At 44.6% G+C, this 24573-nt stretch overlaps 1 long non-coding RNA gene across 1 annotated transcript; it reads left to right on the top strand.

Moving 5' to 3' along the window:
- The first annotated feature begins 3394 nt into the window (after positions 1 to 3394).
- LOC125645021 (uncharacterized) lies at positions 3395 to 15449 on the top strand. Its single transcript, XR_007359170.2, has 3 exons — positions 3395 to 3569; positions 6690 to 6884; positions 15196 to 15449. It is a non-coding gene; the product is annotated as an uncharacterized LOC125645021 (long non-coding RNA).
- Positions 15450 to 24573: the final 9124 nt, after the last annotated feature.

The raw sequence follows: 24573 nt of genomic DNA on the forward strand, positions 1-24573 counted from the left end.
AGAGTCTGGTGTTGTTGGAGGCTCTCCGTTCCCTGTGAGCAGCGACAGCAGTGGTGATCGTAGAGAAAGGCAGGGTTGGGTTTGGTTTGAAAGTCATACGGGTAGGATAGATATGGTCATTTTGTATAATTTTACATTCTTTTGCCCAAGAACTGGGTGGTGGTCTAAATACTCTGAGCTGGGTTTTTTCCCCTCCCTATGCAGATCAAAAGATTTTGTAACTTTTTTTTTTTTTTACTGTTCAGAAGTAGATGTGATCCTCATCCTACTTCTGTCCCTTTTGGCTGTCTTTTTCTCTTTCAGCCTCTCTCTAAAAAGGAGTAAGAGCGACTGTGACCTCCCAATTGCTGTGACCTCCCCAATGCCAGTTGGCATACTGTTGTCATGATGTATACCCCAAAGGTGGTATGTAATGTGTCATTGGAACACTAGTAACTCAATGATCATGAATGTTCTTGTGTGATACATGTACATCCACACAGGACCTTACAGATATGTGCTGCAAATGTGCTCTTAAAGTGTATGTGGCGAGCAATGCCTAAGCCACTCTTGTTCCAGACAAGGGAATGGGGTTCCACCTGCTTGAACGTGTCGCCAATGTAAATTAGGCAAGGTGTGACCAAAGGCAAAGAAAAGTACATTGACATGCATAGTAAACAAAGCCATCAGAAGAGTAAGCAGGGAAAGCTGAATGCTTAACATATGCAGACTGTACCCTAGGAAGCCTTCCTGCTTCTTGAAGCAGGGTCAATGAACTTTGGGAAGACAGCATGGCATCTACACCTCAACAAGAGAGAGACGCATTGGCTGGGTTTACTTTCCAAAGAATACATTTCTAAGGTTCACTGGGACTATGAAAAGAGAGGATTATCCTTTACTGGGCAGAGACATATGGCCAGGGCCCTTTTACAGCTGAGAAAAGTGCATCTGGGTTGGAGTCTCCGAGAACTGACTATAGGTGAGAAACCTGGTTAGGCAAAGATTGGAACTTGCGGAAGTTAAATTTTAGTCTTAGAAGAGTATTTTTACTTTTGTTTGTAACCATTTCTATCCTTACTCCTTCTACCTGATGTACCTATACATGGATATATCATTTATACTCATGACTTGTTGTTTAATAAACTTGTTTTAGTTTTACTATAAACCAGTCCAGTGCCTGGATTGAAGGGAAGGGTATACTAACCCCAGTTAGGCTAACAGGCTGCAGTATATTGTCTCTTTAAAAGAGCAACAAACATAATGACTTCTGAGGCTCTTCAGTAGGGGGCTGGACATCACAGGACAGATGGTTTTGGGGAAATTTGGGATGGGGGAGTGTGTTGGCATCACTCTGTAAAAAGTAATGACAGTGGAAGCCAGGATGTGACCCATCCGTGTCAGGGCTGTGAGCCACAGCAGCATACTGTTGCAGGGCAGGCTGTGACACAGGACCTTACTGGTCTGGGTTGAACCCCAAAGCGTCACAACTGGTAAACACTCTCCTGCTGCAATGTAAATTCTGCAGCATGGGCTGACCAGGGAAGTGGTGTTGCTTTTCCAATGTTCAAGTTTATTGACAATATTGTTGTAACAGCAAATTAAGAGCCTGGTTATGTGTTCCTTGTGCATCCAGAACTCCTATTCACACAAATGGGAATTTTATGTGTTCCAGGAATATAGAATTGAATCATAGGCCAGTTTAAATGGTATTGGTACTATGCCACACAGCCAGTGCTCTGGTTTGCCTGTGATGGCATGTACAAATCTTACACTGGGCCAGGGCAGTAAGGGGTTAATGATTTGACCTGCAGGCAAATGATGGCTTCACCCCACAACACCTGCCAGAAATGCCCAGACTTGGGGAAATAATCAAGAGAGGAACAGAAGACAAAAGGGAGGATGCAGGCTTCAGCAGGCTGGCTGCCTTGGAAGGGGGAGGATTTCTTTTGTGGTTCTGAAAGGGATCAGGGGCCCTGAGGCCCAAGAGCTACAGGGTTCTTGGGAAAGAGAAGCTACAAGCTGTTCACCCCTGTGGTGAGTGGGAAGTCAGGCCAGATTCCTATGAGCTAAGGGAGACCAGCTGTAAATGTTTTTTTTCCCTTTTGAGTTGAATGTTTGAAGGTCTATTGAATTGAAGAGATTCTTCAGGCCTCGCTGAGGGAAAGGGAAGAGAGGTTTTGTTTGCCTCTCAGGAGCTGACCCCTGTCCTTTCCAGACTTCAGGTATTGACCTTTTGATTTTTATTTCATTTAAAGAGGGGTTTCCCCCTTAGCTTATGCTGAGATGGGTTTTCTTTCTAGCTATTGCTGTGCTGTTTGGCTTTTCCCTGAAGTGACTCCTGCATACATGGTACTTGGAGTGGGATTTTTTACCAAACTTCCCCAAGGGCGAAGGGGAAGAGTTGCCCAGTGTCAACAGAATGGAGATCTAAAAGTGGCTGGTAGAAAAACAGTCCCAACCAGAGCGAGGCAACATTTTTTTGTGCAAATCATTAATTTGCTGACAAATGCGAAGACAATTCACAAATTTGGGTTGATTTTGGTGAATTTTTTCAATTGAACCAAATATTTTTCCCCAAATGAAATGTTTTGACTCTTTGTTTCAGAAACCTATTTTGTTTTGGAATTTCACTCAATTTTATTTAAAAAGTTTTTTTAAAAAAAGATTAAAATGGCCATTAAATGTTTCATTTTGGGTTGAACAACAAAATGTTTGACCTGAAACCATTTTTTTTAAACTTTTTCATTTCACCTGAAAAATAAGATTATTTTTGGTAGACCTGATCCTATTTTTTTTCACTCCAGCCACTAAACTGAAATATCAATTATTTGCACAGCTTTAGTCCCCAACAGCAACAGCACCCAAAGCTCAGTGGCAGCAGTGAGCACTCAGCAACTCTGGAAATCAGGCGGTAAGTGTCTCCGGTTGAGCACTCCAATTGGGGGTACCTAAAATTAGTGAAGACTTGAATTTTTTTCATTAAGGGAGTTGCTGTAGGTCAATGGCTAAGGAGGAGACAAGAACCCAGGAATCCTGATTTCCAGACCCATGCCCTATTCACATGAACCTTCGACTCTAAGGCTGAGAATTTTAGTCCTAGGTTCTACCCCTCTCCACCAACTCACATACCTCTTAGTGGTCTTCTGAGGTGGAGAGGCAATGGCTTTTACCAACCCACCTCCTGAACTCTTTCAGAAGTGTCCACCCATCCCCCATTTATAGCAGCAAGATCAATAATTGCTCCTGTGCTCTTTCTGCAACAGCTCTTATCTCAGTCTGGGGATCTCCACCCCAGAGTAAAATAAGGGCTACTAGATACTTCAGGGGAATTCTGCACCACTGCGCAATGCAGAATTTTTCAGAAATTAACGTATGCACAGAATTTCCTTTTTTCCCCCACAGAAAAGGGCTGCAGAGACGTTGGCCATCAGTAGGGGCTGCTGGACCCAGCAGAGCCCAGCTCACAAACAGAAGACAAGGAAGGGGGAGGGAATTGGAGGGTTCCCAGCAGCTGCCGTTCCCAGCACACCCTGAAGGAAGGAGGCGGCAGCATGCAGGAAACTGCATGCAACCCCAGGACCCATAATCAGGTTATTTCTCCCTCTGGATCCTTGAGCTATGGGAGGTAGAGCGTGTGAATGTCTGGGCGGGGTGGGGGCTACAGCTGGCCTCTGGGGACTAGGGGTGTGACTGTCTGGGCTGGGGACGGGGGCTGTGACTAGGTTCTGGGGAGGAGGGAGTGTGAGTGTCAGGCCCCCTGGCTGGGCTCTGGGGAGGTGGGGGCAGAGAAACAGGAACTGGGTTGTCGTTGGGGTTTCTTTACCGCTCTACTCCTAGTGGAATTTTTTTGTGTCTGTATTGCTACAGACAGACTTGCTGACCTGTATTTTGGAATCAATTACCAAAATAATTGAAACTGGCATGATTATATAGTGCTATTCTGACAAATAAAATTTGCAGCATTTTAAAATCTTGTGTGCAGAATTTCTAATTTTGGGGCACAGAATTCCCTCAGGAGTAACTAGTAGAGCCAGCTTCAGGACTGGAGCAGCATTTTCTGGTCTTGCAAGTGGAGAATGGCAGGGTGAGCTCAAGGCCATTCTTCCAGAAATGCTTCCTGTAGATTGGGAAAGTAGTAGGCGTAGGTGACTATACCATCCTGCAAAATATGTCTAGTGAGGTGGGCTAGCTGGCTAACCTGAAATGCTTCAAGAGGTGGTTATATAAAGACCACCAGCCTCTCCTCTGCACCACTGGTGAGTACAAAAGGTAAGCGAAAAGGTGCTGGGGCCTCCTGAGTGAAGCGGACATATGGAGTGAAGCATCCAAGTGAGTTGAATCTATTTCTAGGGCATTACTGGGGTTTGTAGGATTTGGATCAGTTTCTTTGTGGTTCCCACAAAACCACACTTAACCTTAGTTAACAATGTGGTGCCTCAGGGATCATTACTAAGACCTCTGGTGTTCAATAATTCTCTAGCAAGTGGGGTTAAATAATGAAGTGGTGACATTTCCTGACAGTGCACGATTATTTAGGTTAGCTATTGCAGCCGGTACTATGGACGATTGTGAATAATTCCAGAAAGACTTAATAAAATTAGGCAACTGGACATCATGGCAGCAGACTGACCGAAATGAAATCTAGTCAAGGGCAAAGTTATGCACATCAGGAGCAATAATTTAAAACACTGTACATAATCCTGGATTACAAATTAGTCAAAACTTCTCAGGAAAAATATCTAAACAACAATGTGAGTAGTTTGAGTGGGAAGCCAAAAAAGAAAATTCAGCTATCTTAAACAAGATGCAAGGGATTTTAGTAGCATTATATAAAAGCCAGTGCACTTTCTCCTTGCATTAGTTTTGGTCATCTTGTTGCAAAAACCCATGCAGAAAAATTCAAAAGGTAGGCAGCAAAAATGAATTGAGGCATTTAGAAATTTGTTTTGGGGAATCCAGATTTAGCTGCAAGAATTAGGTATAGAATTTCCACTCCTGGAGTGGAAATATTGGGAAAATATTATCTGGGAGGGGCAACAAAGGCTGTTGTCATGTGGCACATGATTTGGGGGTAGGTGGTGCAGGGGAGAAGACTGAGGAAAAAGTTATTTGTTATTTATTTGGATGTCAGTAGCACCTAGAGGCCCCAATCAAGATCACGGCCCCATTGTCTTAGGTACTATTCAAACACATAGCAAGAGACAGTCTCTGCCTTGAAGAGATCACAGTCAAAATAGACATGACAAACACAGTGGTGGGAAGAGAATAAAAGAAAAAGTCACCGGCCCAAGGTCATCAGCAAAGCTGGAGCTAGAACCCATGTCTCCTGACTTCCAGTCCAGTGCTCTAGCCATGGGAGAATGCTGCTTCTCCCATATAATGCTTACAGGTAGTGTGGGGATGTCTTTAACATGTTGTTCTGTTTCCTGGAATATTTAGGTAATGTTACTTCTCATAAAATGCAGAAAATATAGGGAGAAGGCTGAAAATCTGAGCTTTTCACTGCTATCTTGTGCCTACTAAAAAGGTATAATATGGTGGGAATTCATGCCAGAGCAAGAGCCTGGATTTTAAGCTTCATTATTGATTTTCTGACATTAATGTAGATTCTTTGTGTCATTTGAATAAGCTTGTGATAGGTTCGTTTGTTCTGACTCTCTTTTACAGCTGTAATCAAAGGAAAAAATGAAAAAAGCATGAAAGAGAAATGTTGATCCAGCTGATTGGGACATGACTCCTTAGCTGTTAGTCCATTATGGGTCTAATCCTTAATATGTGCTCACTGTAATATTCATGAAGTGTGTCCTGTTAACTTAAAAGGAGTATTTCCTATGGAGCTGGAATGGGCTAGCGTGAAATTAGAAACATTTTACATGCAATTATGGATTTACCCAGTTGAGCCATTACTGACTGCTTTGCACAACATTACTGACTGCTTTGACTGAAATATCTCTGAAGTGCCTGTTACGATCCATTGAGTGACTGCAGCTGATGTTAGTATGACAGACCCATCCCAGTGAATTGTGGATCAAGGCTTAAAAGGTTCTTACAGACTGAAGGGTTAAACTCAATTTGTCTGTTTTCAAAAATCTTCTGGGGCAAGCTTACATGTGTACACCCCACTAACTTCCATTTAGAGCCTGGTAGAGTTAACTCTGGTAACTCAACAGCAGATTGACTTCAGCTGCTGGCCTCACTTCAGTATATTGACTCAAGTGCAGTTCTATAGATAAAACTGAGGGCAAAATTTGACGTTTTATAGTCTTTGGATGATAGGTGGGGTTGATAGTGCTGCTTGTTATTAAAGATGCCTAACACTTCCCATTATAATTGGTGTATACAGTAGATGGATATCTCTGGAGACTGAAGGGCATCTCTTTAGGCACAGATCAGGTACAGTATGGGCAAAGGGTTCTCCCACACCATACCACCAGTATGCTTTAATTCTGATGAACCAGCTTCTAGAGATGAGTGTAATTTTCTTTTCATATCCACAAAAAGAAAAGGAGTACTTGTGGCACCTTAGAGACTAACAAATTTATTTGAGCATAAGCTTTTGTGAGCTACAGCTCATATCCATTTAGCTTTGACCCTTCTGCAGTGACCTGCAAGAAGAGTTGATATCTTTCCTCCTCTTTTTGTAAGCTCAGCCTTTTGCTGTCATAAGAGTCACAAGTTGTTGACTTTGTTGTTTTTTCATGTTATTGCAGTGACTGTCTATTATGTGTACAAAGTTTCTTGGGTTTAGGAAGAGATATCGAATCTTCATAAGAATCAACATGAAGAAGAAAAGAGAGATGATTTCAAATGATGAGAAGAGTCAAAAAACTATAGTCATCATTGGGTTTTCACAGCTAAAAGAGAAAGCAGCATATTTAAAATCATCAGTAAAAGAATGAATCATGGTAAGAAGGTTTAATACATACTCAAATATAAGTTCATACAGAATGAACTCACTTATTAATTATTCCTAAATCATTCTAGTCTTCATTATCTTTCACATTAATTTGTTGTGTCAGTCTCTTACAAAACTCTGCTTCCAGTAATATGTGTGGTAATAAGTAGTAGGTATTTTAAATTATGTTTTTGAAGTGCATTTCAATTGTTCTGTATTTTTTAATTCATTCAAACACTGTCCTCTGGTGTTCAAATGTCTGCATTGCATATAAGTTAAAGAGGCACATTATGGGTGAAAATCTGGTCCCATTGAAGTCCATGGCAAAACTCCCATAAGGCCAGGATTTCACCCTATGAGATGTCATACATAGGAGAGACACATAATTAATAAAATACATTAACTAAGAAAGTGACCTAGATGGTGAAATGTATTTTTAAGAAATGTACATACCACATGGCAAAAACAATGTTCTTTTCACAAGATGCAGAATATAGTATTGTATACAGTGAACAGATACTAAGCATTCACTGATTTTTAGTACTGAAATACATTGGGTAATACAGATTCTTATCGCAAATTTCACTGCTATCTTATTAAGCCAAATACCTCCTTTCCCTGGGCTGTTCATGTCTCTGGTAAATACATGATAGATTAGATTTTGAAAACATGTAATTAACAGGAAACTATTTAATGTTTATCATGGAGCGTAATGTAGAAAAATGGACCTAAAACACAGTGCCAATCCTGCAAACCCTTATGCCTGTGCTTACTGTTACTACCATGAGTAGTTCCATTGATTTCAATAGAATACTCTCAGTAGTAAAGTTAAGCGCATGAGTATGTGTTGCAGAATCGATGTCCATATTCAAAACTTGTTAAGGTTGTGACACTGGTCCAGCAAGAGCCTCTCCTCACTTCAGACCTTGACAGCACAACTGTGTGATGAAGGATTAGGCTTTACAATGAGATGTCTCTCTCCATAAGGCGTTGTAGGTTACCCGTGTTAGTCCTGTTTTTAATTGTCACATACGGAACCGATGGTGTTTCATTATTTATTAGAGGCAGGGTTGGTCCTGCTGCCTATAGTTAAGCTTGCCTGACAGTCCCCACTGTAAAGCCCTGTTTCAGCTGTTTATAACTTTGCCAAACTTTAACTGTTCAGGCTGAAATTTTTCATGGCAGGTGTCCACCTCAGGCTGATTTGTTCTGGGAAATTACAGCTAAAATGGCCAAGCTGTTTGTCCGAATGAGATTAAGAAACATATATTGTTTTGCCATGTTAAAAAACATTCGTACCACTGTTTCATTAAGAAAATCTAGTGCAGAGGTGGGCAAACTAGGGCCCGCGGGCCACATCCAGCCCGTGGGACTGTCCTGTCCAGCCCCTGAGCTCCTGGCCCACAATGCTCTGGGCGGCGGGGCTGCAGAGCCCTGCCTGACCCAGTGCTCTGTGCTGCATGGCACGGCTGCCTGTCCTGGTGCAGCCACACTGCCAGCCACCAGTGCTCCAGGCAGCATGGTAAGCAGGCGGGAACAGGGGGTTGGATAGAAGGCAGGGGAGTTTGGGGGGTGGTCAGGGGCAAGGATAGGGGTCGGGGTGGTCAGAGGGCAGGGAACAGGGGTTGAATGGGGGCAGGAGTCCCGGGGGGGCAGTCAGGAAGGAGAGGAGGGATTGGATGGGATGGTGGGGGCGAGGGGTCTGGGGCGGTCAGGGAGAAGGGGTGGTTGGATGGGGCAGGGGTCCCCGGGGGGGCCGTCAGGGAACGGGGGGGTTGGATGGGGCAGGAGTCCTGGGGGAGCCATCAGGGGGCGAGAAGCAGGGGGGTCAGATGGGGGGGTCAGCCTCCCCTAACCCGCCCTCCATACAATTTCAGAAACCCGACGCAGCCCTCAGGCCAAAAAGTTTGCCCACCCCTGCTCTAGTGCCTCTGGGTTTAGAACAGGGACATGAAATTTAGCAGGGGGTCAGGGATGAGCCTTTTGCCATCCCTGTAAAAATTTGCCCTAATTTGACCAAGTTTATGAGCCTCTGCAAAATCTCAGATTGCACATGCTCAGTAGAGACTTGTTCGAGTTTGGCATCTAAATTCTTCAAAGATTCAATTGGAACTGAGTGTGCTCCAGTCCAGGGCAGCAGGCAATTTTCCCTCAGTTATTACTTCTGGCTACTGTGTCCTGGGCTGGTGCCGGACACAAGAACTAAGAACAGGAAGACAGTCTCCCCTATGTTGTTACTGCTTATTGTTAGAGGTCAGGCAGTGTGGAGGAGAAAGAGGAATCACCCTGACTTGAATTCTGAGGGGTGGTGATGATTTTTTTTTCGGATGGGGGGAATAGGAGGAGAGGGGTTGCAAGAGCCAGAAATTGTGGGGGAGCAGAGGGAAGGGAAAAGTCAATGGAGTGCGAGGGGGGAGCAGATGTGGTGGGACCAGGAGCCAGCCTACTGGGGGTGGACAGGGCAGGAGAGAGGAGTACAGGGGAAGGGGCCAGGAGATGGAGTGGGGGATTGGAGAGGAGCAAATGTGGGAGGCAGAACTGGTTAGAAGCTCAGGAGGAGGGAGTGCGGGCCAGGGCAGGGGGTTGAATAGAAGCTCAGGAGGAGGGGGCCAGGAGCGGAGGTGGGAAGGGGTGTTGGATAGGAGCAGAAGGAGAGGCATGTAGGAGCTGTGTGTCGGGGGGGGGGGGGAGAAGGCAGGAACAGGGTATTGTGGTGTAGATAGGCACAGAGGAAGAGAGAGGACAGTGTAATGATTAAGGCAGTTCAATGATGGAGAACTGGATTCTATCCCTGCCTCTGCCACACAATTTCTCTGCAAAGTCACTTAAACCAAACTATTCACAGGGAGTCACTCATTGTGTGTTCCTCAGTTTCTGGGTGTCCATCCTGAGACCTGGGGGGCGATTTTGATTTTCAGAAATACAGAGCACTCACGGGTGCAACTGAAATCAATGGGAGCTGTGTTTTGAACATATAAAATGCTATACAAATGCTAAGTATGATGAAAAATTGGGCCCTAGGTGTGATGCCTCCTGGGGGTACCAAGGGTTGTGATGTACTGCACGACCATCTGCCCTTAGCATGAGGCAACCTTGTTATGCCTGTGGGGGGTCAGCTCCCCAGCTCCACTGGTCACAGGAAACAAAAGATGCTCTCCTCTAGGCCTCACAGACCCCATCTCTCTCTATAGATTAGCGTTAGGCAAACCCCACCCCTCAAGCCCTCCGAGCATCTCTTTGGAGTGTTCATCCCCTGATCACTGGACACTCACATTATTAACAGATTCACTGCTTCCAAATAAAATGTACACCCCAGCTTAGCAGTTGCACCTTGGGTCACTGCTCCACTTAACACACAGCTCTGAGATATGTTTATAGGGAAATCAAGTATAAGCTTATTTAACAAAGCACAAGAGATTCAAGTAATAGCAAGTGAAAGTATTAGAAACAAATGGTTACATATAAAATCATAACACGCATTCTGGAACCTTGACTTAATTAACTAGATACTTTCCTGACTTGTAGAGTGACACTTACCCAAAGTCCTTGCAGCATTTTACAGCCAGGCTTGGCGGTGATCCTGCTTTCATAAGGAAGTATGCTGTCAAGCTTGCCTCTCCCAGGTGAAGGACCCTGTGTGTTTCCTTGTATCCCCAGATATACCCCAACAATCCTTTGTCTTTTGTCATAAACAGGCAACCCTCCCTTGTAGATTTCACAGTTGCTTCTTTTGCCTGTGGCTCAGTATGCAGATAGACCTACATTGTGAAGCATATAGTACACATGTGACCAGACAGGGAGATAAGCGTCTGCTACCTCCTGTCTGAAAGGAACACATCCAAGACATGTCACCTCCTGGTGACTTGCCTTAATTCCAAGACCTTAAGAACATGCATTTTAATATAGACACTTAACTCCTTCAATATTATCTGTATGAACATTTTGCAGTGATTCTGACAACCATTGGGCTACTGGTTCTTGGTACATGCCACCTGTAGGTGAACAATTATGCATATATCTGACTGTCACAGGGTACTCTACTCACTGCACGTGGTGCCTCCTCCTGGTCACTCTGGGGATTAGCTCATAAGGTCAATGTCCCATCCCACAGTTGCACGCCATCTCTCTCTCTGGTCTGCAGCCTATCTCTAAGTCTAGGAACCACAGCATCATCATCATGATTTGACCCTCCAGCCATGTCGCTATCTGTGTTTCCCCCTTCTGGGGTATAATCCTTCAAAGTCTCTGTCACTCCCACAGTGATCCAGGCAATCTTCCAGTTCACTGCCCTGCCAGTTCCATTTCCCCAGTGGCAGGTAGGGGAACCTGGGCCCACCCTCTACTCCGTGTTCCAGCCCGGGGACCCTACAACACGCAGCCAAGGTCAACTCAGTCCCCAACCTTGCTGCTTACTCCCTGGGCTGCTTCCTACCTCAGCACTCCCCTCTCTTTGGGGTTTGCCAGCCTCTCTACTCCCTCCTCCAACTGAGGCTACTTGTCTCGAAAGCCCTCAAACACACACCCCTTCTCCCAGGGAGTGACCGCAGATTAGATCCCTGCAGCCTCCTTCCTGCTATCAGCTCCCTGGCTTTATAGAAACCTGTCTGTTCTCGTACACGTGAGCTTCCCTTAATTCGGGCTTTCTCCTCAGCCTTCAGCCGAATAGGTTAATTGGTCCATCTGGCCTCTTTTAATCCTTTCCAGGTGTGTGTGGAGGACACCTCATCACACTGACCCTTTGTATCCCCTGGGACCTTTGCTAGTTGTCACCAAAAGGTTCTTGGGTCACCCTAGGTATCTCAAATTGACCTCCTAAAATTAGTGGACATGTGACAATGTTGACCATAATCTCTCTGTGCCTCCATTTCCCATTTGTTAAATGGGGATAATCTCACCTAATCTCACAGGAATCATAGAATCATAGAATATCAGGGTTGGAAGGGACCCCTGAAGGTCATCTAGTCCAACCCCTTGCTCGAAGCAGGACCAATTCCCAGTTAAATCATCCCAGCCAGGGCTTTGTCAAGCCTGACCTTAAAAACCTCTAAGGAAGGAGATTCTACCACCTCCCTAGGTAACGCATTCCAGTGTTTCACCACCCTCTTAGTGAAAAAGTTTTTCCTAATATCCAATCTAAACCTCCCCCACTGCACCTTGAGACCATTACTCCTCGTTCTGTCATCTGCTACCATTGAGAACAGTCTAGAGCCATCCTCTTTGGAACCCCCTTTCAGGTAGTTGAAAGCAGCTATTAAATCCCCCCTCATTCTTCTCTTCTGCAGGCTAAACAATCCCAGCTCCCTCAGCCTCTCCTCATAAGTCATGTGTTCTAGACCCCTACTCATTTTTGTTGCCCTTCGCTGGACTCTCTCCAATTTATCCACATCCTTCTTGTAGTGTGGGGCCCAAAACTGGACACAGTACTCCAGATGAGGCCTCACCAATGTCGAATAGAGGGGAACGATCACGTCCCTCGATCTGCTCGCTATGCCCCTAGCCAGCTTTCTACCCACCTTATAGTGCATTCATCCAGCCCATACTTCCTTAACTTGCTGACAAGAATACTGTGGGAGACCGTGGGAGTATTGATGTGAGGCATTCAGATACTATAGTGATGAGTGCCACAGAAACACCCGGAAGGAAATAAATAATTTTGTATTCAGAGCAGGATATAGATGGTATATGGTAAGTGAGGCCTGTGGCCACACTGAATGAGAAGGATAAAAAGAAATATTGAATAACTACTCATTTACTGGTGACAGATTTCAGAGTGGTAGCTGTGTTAGTCTGTATCAGCAAAAATGACGAGGCGTACTTGTGGCACCTTAGAGACTAACAAATTTATCTGGGCATAAGCTTTTGTGGGCTAAAACCCACTTCATCAGATGCATGGAGTGGAAAATACAGTAGGAAGATATATATAGCAGTACATGAAAAGATGGGAGTTGCCTTACCCTGTTGCGGGGGGTCGAGACAAATCAATTAATGTGGGCTATTATCAACAGGATAAAAAATCACTTTTGTAGTGGTGATCAGGGCGGCTCATTTCAAACAGTTAACAAGGTGTGAGTAACAGTAGGGGCAAATTAGCATGGGGAAATTAGTAAGGTGCCACAAGTACTCCTCCTTGGTTTTACTCGTTTACGGAGGCAAAACATAGTTTTTTTGGATATACTTAGAATATAGCTATATTTTGTGAAATACTTTTCATAAGTAGTGTGTCTCAAAGTGTTTTGCAGAACTAAATAATGCATGACAGAAGACAGTCATGCAAAGACAGATCTGGTGAATATACTAAAGTACACAATGCAGTTTGGGTTTTATCAAACTGCAGAGCACATGAGAATTGAAGGAGAGCCAGGACCCAACACAACTGGACCTGGGAAAGCACCTTTACAGGTACAGGAAGTAGAATGGGAATAGACATGGAGCAAGAGCTTTATCAGAAGGAGTTAGCAGGAGGAGGAGAATCAGGAAGTAAACGGTTCTTAACAGAATAAATTATGATAGTTAAAGGAGGTGTAAAATCAATGTGGGGTTGATTCAGAGAAATGTGTGAGTGTTTTGAGCTGTGCTTTAACCATCCCTAATGAATACCACTTACATTTCTTCCGCATATTACTTACTTACTTGATTATCCCAAACCAAAATATATTTTTTATGGAGTGGTATGTGTGATATGAAGGAGATTTTGTTGTCTCCCACATTATAACTGGCCACATTTTATAATAATGTAATGGAAGTTTTGCTCAATTAAAGGCTTTCAGATTTTGGTCCCTAACTAGGATATGGCAATCTGTTGTACACAGCATTTGTAGAATTGATGGGAAGATGCACTGTCATGGACTCCCAGAACAGATGTTTCAAACGTTTTAAAATGGTACAATGGGATTTGGAACAGTGGAAGGTAACTGGGTTCCTTTGCTGAGCTGCCCTAAAATTAGGTGCTAGAACCCTGTCTATAGATTCAGAGTAATTACTACTGACTGAGACTGATAAGTGGATTTAATTAGCCTCAACCAAAATAGAAGAGGGTTTAGAGAGAGTGAGGTAAAAAGAGCTATGGACTGGGACAGAGGAGGTCCTACATGGAAAGCCTAGCTTAGGATCTGTCGAGAATGGTGATAAGGTTTAGGTGTAGGCTAGTTTGGATGATCAATAAAGCCAAACTCGTGGAAGGGGGAAATTTTGGACTATGTGCTGTGTGTCTGTGTGTGTGCGCGCATCCTGTTTGGAGGAAGGTGGGAACTCGATGTGCTTACAGGTACCATATTGACAATTCCTGTTTCTAAAGGGTATTCTGAGCTAATACAGAGAAGATTTAAAAAAAAAAAAAAATTCTGAGAAACAAAGAGAGGGTTGTAACTTTGAGAGCAAAAAGGCCACCATGGGATTATATTAATAGTGTGTTAAATTTTATTTGAATTCAAAAGCTGAGTAAAGAATTTTGTGTTCTAGAATTCTCATTTATAAATGTATGCATGTTATAATGTAACTGGAAGAAGGTTCATTACTCATTTTCATAAAAGACTATTGTAAAGAAACTTCTGAGAGAAGTAGACTGGATCAGGAGATCCTGAATGCAGATTCAGCTCACTCAATTATCTGAAGTTTGGGGTGTCCTTCCTAACTGGCTAATCAAGGTTATACTAGTATCTGTGATGTTGCTTCATAGAGAATATAGATGTTGAAATAAGCTGACTTTTCTCATTGCTGTGGAGCACATCTGTTTTCCCAGGAGGGTCCAAAAGTCAACTTCGTTGTAAATATACTGCTTGATTTATCAACAGTCACTGTTCAAGCTGTTCATGCCAGGGTGCGGGGTTCTGCTGGCAGGTCTGCATACCGAATGGAAAAAATGGTTTGTGGTTATCTATTGTTGGTACCCACAAGTTAAAAATATCCCCTCTGGCCTCTTGGGGGCAGGTGTTCATTACAAATAGAGTTTTGGATAAGGATGCTACAAATCTTGTTTGTTACTTTTATTTCTTTTAGGAGCTAATATTCCCAACATTAGTGACGGGCTATTTCCCATCAATAATGACTTTACCTAAGGAAGAGCTTAGAAATGTGGCCATGGAAAATGTTTGTTTAAAAAAGACCCAACACTGCTCTGCTCGCTCATTTTGGGAACTGTAAGTTCTACAATGAAAGAGCAATGGAGTGGGGGAGGGGAAAGGACAGCTCCAGAATGAAGATGGCACTCTGCCCCCACAAATGAAATCTGTCATCTTGCAACGTTTTCAGATGACTCAGTCTCAGCAAGAAACACATTGTTTTAACAATAGACTTAATTAGCTGGTGTTTGTATTCCTTTGCAGCCTGCCCAAGTCCCAGTGCACCTGCTGGTAGACCTCACTTGAAGCCCTGCGGTTTCCTGCAAAAGAGTGTGAGGAATGAGTGAAGCAGTAAATAAGGGCCTCAATAGGTATGGCTGTTCCCTGCAGACTGCTAGAACCATCCCTGGAGGAACGGGGGGTTACATAGCAGGTTACTTTTTTCCTGTAGTTTTGGCAGCACAATCTTTTCTTAAACACACAAAGAAGTTAAACTCAAATAAATAATGTCACTTTCATTGAGTGTTGGAATGATTCTTTTTAATGATATAAAAGAAAATGTGGTTCTTTGTTTTTTGTATACTCTGACATTTTTCTGATAGCTCGTTCTTTATAGAATTCCTTTTAGCTTTAACCCTGTTACATTTAACGCAAAACATAAATATGTGGTACACACTTTTTCATATCTAGTTTGACTTGCTTAAGACATGTAAACAAATGCTTTCCCTTCCTCCATCCTCCCAAATCCTTCTATCCTAGTGTGGACTCATCATTGCCAAAATTTCTTATTTTTGCAGCCTGTTAGGGATGACTATGCAGCCGTGTATCTTTATCTAAGAAAATAACAAGATTGTGAAATTCATTGTTCTTACATTTGCATGTCAAGCTGATGGTATCTTTTATTTGAACAAATTAGGGGGGGAAATCAAATCGTGGTAATGATACAGATGAAGTATACATGCTGAATCGCAAAGGAATTCATAGTCAAGTCCACAGTGCCCTTGAAGTGTGATTCTACCCTAAAATGTGATTGACTGTACAAATAGCATCGAGAGGTTCCATGTCTCTTTCTCCATGGACAAGATCTAGTCTGGTTATTGTAGAAGTAAAAAAAAAAAAAAAATTTCCTAAGTGCCTGGTCTGAAATTTCATTCTGGGCTCTGGCAGTCAAGCTGTTCTTTTTCCTTCTCCTGAATCATTACGAGTAATAAAACCTCTGCAGACCAAATTATGTCCTGTGACAGAGCTCTGTCCTTGCCTCCGTAGGTCCCGCTTTTCCTGGCGGATTTCGCTAGCCTCAGAGGCTCATTGTGGCCCTCCACGTAACCCTTCTCTCTCTAGAGACAAGGGTCACAGTCTGCTGAGCCATTTTCATCATAAGCCAGCGAGGGAGGTGGGGAGAAGTTATCCTTCCTTGCACAGTCTCTGTTGTCCCCCAGTCTCAGTGATTAATCAGGGGGCAAAGGTTGGGGCGGGGAGCCCGGGCCCACCCTCTACTCCAGGCTCCAGCCCAGGGACCATAATAGTATCAGCTATGGTAGCTGACCTTTTAGAAACATGACATGTACAATTCCCTGGGCTACTTCCCCCACAGCAGCCCTCACTTCCTCAAGCTCCACTTCACCCTTACCTCAGGGCCTCCTTCCTTGTGCCTGATATGGTGTGTACTACTCAGTCTCTCCAACAGCACAACTTCCTCCCACAGCTCCTGACATGCACATCCACCTGACTGAGTGGCTTTTAACTAGTTTCAGCCAGCCCCTGATTGGCTTCAGGTGTCCCAATCAACCTAGCATTCTCCCTGCCTTCTGGAAAGTTCTTAATTGGCCCCAGGTGTCTTAATTGACCTGGAGCAGCTGCCATTTCACTTATCCTGGTACCAGGGATTTGTTTAGCCTCAAGCTAATATATCTATCTCCCACTACTTTTCTATAGCCATCTGGTCTTACCCTGTCACAGTTCCCAGCTGTGAATATATAACTTAGTGGAAAATACAGTAGGAAGATACACACACACATGGGTTGCCATACCAACTTTAACGAGACAAATCAAATCAGCAGGAGAAAGCCCACCTTAATTGATTTGTCTCATTAGAATTGGTATGACAACCCCCATCTTTTCATGTTCTCTGTGTGTGTGTGTGTGTGTGTGTGTGTATATATATATATATATATAAGATATATATATATAAGATATATATATATATCTTCCTACTGTATTTTCCACTCCATTCATCTGATGAAGTGGGTTTTAGCCCACAAAAGCTTATGCCCAAATAAATTTGTTAGTCTCTAAGGTGCCACAAGTACTTCTCGTTCTTTTTGCTGATACAGACTAACGCGGCTACCACTCTGAAACTCATCTTAAACCTGGTGCTTTTCCATTTAGAAGGAAGGGTGGGAACCCAGAGAGAGATAAAGGATTCCCGCTTTGTGCCAAAGCTATAAAAGGGGGTGGAACAGAACAAAGGGGGCTGGCAGTCATGAGAAATCCCCTGGTTACCACCTGAGCTGGAACTAATAAGAACTGTACCAGGGAAAGGATTGAGCCCAGACTAAGGAGGAGTCTAGTCTGTGAAAGAAGCTTATTGGAACATCTCTGAGGGTGAGATTTCCCTGTATTCAGTTCCTTAAATGTATTAGGCTTAGACTTGCGTGTTTTGTTTTATTTTGCTTGGTAACTTCCTTTGTTCTGTCTGTTATTACTTGGCACCACTTAAATCCTAGTTTTTATTCTTAATAAAATCACTTTTGTTTATTATTGAACCCAGAGTAAGTAATTAATACCTGGGGGAGCAAACAGCTGTGCATATCTCTCTATCAGTGATATGGAGGGTGGACAATTTATGAGTTTACCCTGTATAAGCTTTATACAGAGTAAAATGGATTTATTTGGGGTTTGGATCCCATTGGGAGCTGGGTGTCTGGGTGCTGGAGACAGGAGCACTTGCTCAGCTGTTTTCAGTTAAGTCTGCAGCTTTGGGGGCGTGGTTCAGACCCTGAGTTTGTGTTGCAGCAGGCTTGTGTGTCTGGCTCAACAAGGCTGGGTCTGGAGGCCAAAACTGGCAGAGAAAACGGGCTCAGAAGTAGTCTCTGCACATCAGGTGACAGTCCCAAGGGGGTCTCTGTGACCGAACCCGTCACACCAAGGCTCACCATTCCTCTGCTGTCAGCAAATATCTGTGAAACTCACCAGCAAACATGAGTGTCAGCCATCTGCAGTGCTGGTCCACATAGAGAATGACAACCTACTATTGCTATCGGTTACTCTTTTGGCTGCAAGTGGCACAAGTCTGTGTGGTGGATCTAAAGGTTCCAACTCTGCTGATGACCCATGGGGGTGTCAATATATGATGCCCCATGATGGAATTTTTGGTTTGTTTTTTTTTTAGTTTGCTTTTTAAACTAAAAAAAACCTAGGAAATTATATTTACAAATTACTTCTGTTTTTTTGGCCAAAATATTTTGATAAATCCCTAAGATTTACACAGAAAACAGCCACTTTCCACAATGTTTTTGGTCAGAAACCCAATTTTCCATCAAAAAAACAGTTTTAGCAAAACATTTGTGATCAGCCTTAGTTTGCAGGGATTCCCAGCCAGAGTGCGAGCGCAGTGGCCCAGCTTTCTGCAACTAGGGCCATGTGGTCAATGCTGTTAGCAGCATTAAATCAGGCCCAATGAGTTTATCAAACAGTAACCAATCTGTTTGCCATTGACATTTGCATTGGAAGTAGTTTGAGACAGAAAAGTAACCACTGAGGTGATAATATACGTCTGTATACTGTCCGTTGTATTCCAGAGTATTGTTCCAGTGCCTGGCTGCACAGAGGGGCTCAGGAGAATAAAGAGGTGAGTTTTTCTCAGTAACTGTCAAATGTAGAAATAAACAACTTCAAGCAATAAAACTTCACTTGATTTGTATCTGCTTGCTCTGGCCACATCCTGTATTTACATGGTGCCATGGGAAGCTATTTTTAAATGCTAAAGTTTAAATTAACACATGATCCTGCGGGCTAAATCTGTTCCAAATGATAACATTTCCACTGCAGTTTGTTTGCAGCACCTCAAGAAATGCAGCTGATTGGAGTGATTTATTTATTTCCCCCCAGGAACTAAAATGCCGTACCGGCTATGTGAAATTGGTACAAACAGGCTAGAGGAAAAGCAGCCAATGCAATGAGCGCACGGTATCTGCAATCGACTGATAAAACCTTTCTCATCTTATCACCTCCAATATAGGCTTTTGGTATATGTTGTAAAAAAGGAAGACTCTCTAGGGTGCTATCCTACATTAAAATGTTAGCAATGAGGCCAAGCAGTAGTCTAAAAAAGTTGATCCTTCAGCCCCAACTCATAGGCCCTTAGCCTGTAATGTCCTGTTAATTGGGGAGAAAAAGGGGCTTGAAAGGTGGAAAAAGGGTACAGAGGGCATGGAACTGGGTGTGAGGAGATGCTGGGATGTGAAATGGGTGGTAGATAGTGTGTGGAGACAGGACTCATCCTCAAAGTTAGGAGGACAAGTCCTTCAGTCCATGCCATTGTGCCTAGCACTGCAAGGGAATTGGGATGTCTATGCATTTCAGTTTGTGTAAATAAGAATGAAGTAAAATATGCCTGTGACTGGTTGGGTCACAGAGACCCCCTTGGGACTGCCACCTGACATGCAGAGACTACCTCTGAGCCCGTTTTCCTGCCAGCTTAGGACTTCAGTATCCTGTCTTGTTGAGCCAGACACGCTAGCCTGCTGGAAACGCAGACCCAGGTCTGAACCATGTCCTGCAAAAGCTGCAGACTTAACTGAAAAGAGCTTAAGAAGTGCTCCTGTCTCTAGCACCCAGACAACCAGTTCCCAATGGGATCCAAACTCCACATAAATCCATTTCACTCTGTATTAAGCTTATACAGGGTAAACTCATAAATTTACTGCCCTCTATAACACTGACAGAGAGAGATGCACAGCCGTTTGCTCCCCCAGGCCTTAATTACTTACTCTGGGTCAATTAAAAAGCAAAAGTGATTTTATGAAATATAAAAAGTAGGATTTAAGTGGTTCCAAGTAATAACAGACAAAACAAAATAAGTTACCAAGCAAAACACGCAAGTCTAAGCCTAACACATTTAAGAAACTGAATACAGGGAAATCTCACCCTCAGGCCATGTCTACACTACGAAAGTACTCTGATTTTACAGAAGTCAATTTTTGGAACAGATTGTATAAAGTTGAGTGCATGCATCCATACTAAGCACATTCATTCGGCGCTGTGCGTCCACAGTACCTTGGCAAGCGTTGATGTTCCAAGCGGTGCACTGTGGGTAGCTATCCCACCGTTCCCGCAGTCCCCACTGTCCACTGGAATTCTGGGCTGAGCTCCCAATGCCTGATGGGGCCAAAAATTTGTTGTGGGTGGTTATGGGTAAATGTCGTCAGTCAACCCTCCCTCCCTTCATGAAAGCAACAGCAGAAAATCATTTTGCGCCCTTTTCCCTGGATTGCCCGAGCAGACGCCATAGCACGGCATGCATGGAGCCTGTTCAGCTCACCGCAGCAGTTGTGACCATTGTAAACACCTCGTGCATTATTGTGCAGTTTATACAGAACCAGCACCTGAAAAACCAGGCGAGGAAGCAACGGCAGTGCGGTAATGAGGACATGAACACAGATTTCTCTAAAACCATGGTCCCCGGCAATTTGAAGATCATGGTGTTACTGGGGCAGGTTCATGCCATGGAATGCCGATTCTGGGCCTGGGAAACAAGCACAGAGTGGTGGGACCGCATATTGTTACAGGTTTGGGATGATTCCCAGTGGCTCCGAAACTTTTGCATGCATAAGGGCACTTCCATGGAATTTTGTGACTTGCTTTCCCCTGCCCTGAAGTGCAGGAATACCAAGATGAGAGCAGCCCTCACAGTTCATAAACGAGTGGCAATAGCCCTGTGGAAGCTTGCAACGCCAGACAGCTACCGGTCAGTCGGGAATCAATTTGGAGTGGGCAAATCTACTGTAGGGGTTGCTGTGATGCAAGTAGCCAACACAATCATTGAGCTGCTGCTATCAAAGGTAGTGACTCTGGGAAATGTGCAGGTCATACTAGATGGCTTTGCTGCAATGGGATTCCCTAACTGTGGTGGGGCTACAGACAGAACACATATCCCTATCTTGGGACCGGACCACCAGGGCAGCCAGTACATAAACCGCAAGGGGTACTTTTCAATGGTGCTGCAAGCACTGGTGGATCACAAGGTACGTTTCATCAACATCAACGTGGGATGGCCGGGAAAGGTTCATGACGTTCACATCTTCAGGAACTCTGGTTTGTTTAAATGGCTGCAGGAAGGGATTTACTTCCGAGACCAGAAAATAACTGTTGGGGATGTTGAAATGCCTATAGTTATCTTTGGGGACTCAGCCTACCCCTTAATGCCCTGGCTCATGAAGCCGTACACAGGCACCCTGAACAGTAGTAAGGAGCTGTTCAACTATAGGCTGAGCAAGTGCAGAATGGTGGTAGTGTGTGCATTTGGATGTTTAAAGGGTCGCTGGTGCAGTTTACTGACTCGCTCAGCCCTCAGTGAAACCAATATTCCCATTGTTATTGCTGCTTGCTGTGTGCTCCGCAATCTCTGTGAGAGTAAGGGGGAGACGTTTATGGTGGGGTGGGAGGTTGAGACAAATCGCCTGGCCACTGAATACACACAGCTAGACACCAGGGCGATTAGAAGAGCACAGCAGGAAGTGCTGCGCATCAGAGAAGCTTTGAAAACCAGTTTCATGACTGGCCAGGGTACTGTCTGACACTTCCGTTTGTTTGACCTTGATGAAACCCCACCCCCTTGGTTGCCACTAAATTCCGTGTAAGCCACCCGCACTCCCCCCTTCGATCACAGCTTGCTTGCAAAGGAAATAAAGTCACTATCATTTAAAAAACATGTATTCTTTATTAATTGATTATAAAAATAGGGAGATAACTCACAAGGTAGCCCGGGTGGGGTGTGGGAGGAGGGTAGAAGGGAAGGAAAAGGCCACTTCAAAACTTGTTGAATAATAGCCTTCTGTTGCTTGGGCTGTCCACTGAGGTGGAGTGGTTGCGTGCCCGGAGCCTCCCCCACACTCCTGCGTTCTTGGGTGTCTGGGTGAGGAGGCTATGGAACTTGGGGAGGAGGGAGGGCAGTTAAACAGGGGCTGCAGCAGCAGTCTGTGATCCTGCTGCTGTTCATGAACCTCCACCAGACACCGGAGCATGTCCATTTGATCCTACAGTAGCCCCAGCATTGCATCATGCCTCCTCTGATCTTCCTGCTGCCACCTCTCCTCACGTTCATCGCCACTTTCCTGTACTCTGCTATTGTGTCCCTCCACACATTCTGCTGAGCTCTGTCAGTGCTGGACGACTGCATGAGCTCAGAGAACATTTCATTGCGCTTGTGTTTTTTCGCCGTCTTATCTGAAATAGCCTTTGGGATGGAGGAGGGAGGCTTGAAACATTTGCAGCTGCTGAAGGAAAAAAGGGAGTGAAGTATTTTAAAAGATACATTTTACAGAACAATGGCTATACTCTTTCATGGTGAACAACACTATTCACATTACATAGCACATGTGATTTTGGTACAAGGTCGCGTTTCACGTCTTATATTGAGTGCCTGCGGCTTTGGTGTTAGAGATCACACACACAGGGCCAGGCAACAGAATTCGGCTTGCAGGTGGTCATGGTAAGCCATAGTCTTTTGGCTTCTGCAACCTTCATAACGCAGCGTCCTCCTCTACCATACCAAGAAAAGCATGTTGAGTTGGCCATTTAGAGCTGCAGTTTTCCTGTTAATGTGCAGCAGCAGAAACCAAACTAACCACCTCCCATCCAATTCTCTGGGATGATCGCTTTACCCCTCACCCCACCTCGTGGCTGGTATCAGGGAAGAACCCTGCTAGCCAAACGCGAACAGCTCAGTGCCAATGCCCCGCCCCACCCACCGCCTGGTTAACTGAGGGGAGGATTTCTTTTCAGCCACAGGCAAACAGCCCAGTAGGAACGGCCACCTCTGAATGTCCCCTTAATTAAATTCCCCTATTTCAAACAGGTTACCATGAATGATATCACTCTCCTGAGGATAACACAGAGAGATAAAGAACGGATGTTGCATGAATGCCAGCAAACACCGGGACCATACGCTGCCAGGCTTTGTCATGCAATGATACCAGATTACTTGCTACTAGCATGGCGTGGTAAAGTGTCCTACCATGGAGGACGGAATAAGGCTGCTCTCCCCAGAAACCTTCTGCAAAAGCTTTTAGAGTACCTCCAGGAGAGCTTCATGGAGATCTCCCTGGAGGATTTCTGCTCCATCCCCAGACACATTAACAGACTTTTCCAGTAGCAGTACTGGCCACGAATGCATCCCAAGTCCTCAGGGCTACTTAATCATTAAAAAACGCTTGCTTTTATAACATGTATTATATTTAAAAAGGTACGCTCACCAGAGGTCCCTTCTCTGGCTTGGTTGGGTTGGGACGGTATTTCAGTCAGGATGATAAAAAGATCCTGGCTGTCGGGGAGAATGGTGTGCTCTCCTCAAGCTCCTCCTCCTCCTCCTCATCTTCCCTGTTTGCAAAATCCTCAGGCATGGTGGAGAGTACCCCACCATCGTAGTCCATGGACAGAGGTGGGGTAGTGATGGTAGCCCCCCCTAGAATTGCATGCAGCTCAGAGTAGAAGCGGCATGTCTGGGGCTCTGTCCTGGAGAGTCCATTTGATTCTTTGGTTTTCTGGTTTGCTTGTCTGAGCTCCTTAAGTTTCATGCGGCACTGTGTTGCATCCCTGCTGTAGCCTCTGTCCCTCATGACCTTGGAGATTTTTGAAATGTTTTGGCATTTCGTCTTTTGGAAAGTAGTTCGGATAGCACGGATTCCTCTCCCCATATAGCGATCAGATCCAGTACCTCCCAGTTGGTCCATGCTGGAGCTCTTTTTTGATTCTGGGACTGCACGGTCACCTGTCTTGATGAGCTCTGCATGGTCACCTGTGCTGATGAGCTCGCCTGGCCTAACAGGAAATGAGATTCAAAAGTTCCCAGGGCTTTTCCTGTACACCTGGCCAGTGCATCCGAGTTCAGAGCGCTGTCCATAGCGATCACAATAGTGCACTGTGGGATAGCTCCCGGAGGCCAATACCTTCAAATTGCATCCGCACTAACCCTAATTCGAAATGGCGATGTTGATTTCAGCGCTAATCCCCTCATTGGGGAGGAGTACAGAAATCTGTTTTAAGAGCCCTTTATGTCAAAAAAATGGCTTCGTTGTGTGGACGGGTGCAGGGTTAATTCAATTTAACTCTGCTAAATCCGACATAAACTCGTAGTGTAGACCAGGCCTCAGAGATGTTCCACTAAGCTTCTTTCACAGACTAGACTCCTTTCTAGTCTGGGCCCAATCCTTTCCCCGGTAGAGTCCTTGTTCCAGCTTAGGTGGTAGCTAGGGGATTTCTCATGACTACAGCCCCCTTTGTTCTGTTCCACCCCCTTATATAGCTTTGGCACAAGGTGGGAATCTTTTGTCCCTCTGGTCCCCACCCCTCCTTCTAAATGGAAAAACCCCAGGTTTCAGATGGATTCCAGTACCAGGTGACATGGTCACATGTCCTGTGAGA

This window comes from Caretta caretta, chromosome 11, assembly GCF_965140235.1.
Source record: "Caretta caretta isolate rCarCar2 chromosome 11, rCarCar1.hap1, whole genome shotgun sequence".
Classification (NCBI taxonomy): Eukaryota; Metazoa; Chordata; order Testudines; family Cheloniidae; genus Caretta; species Caretta caretta.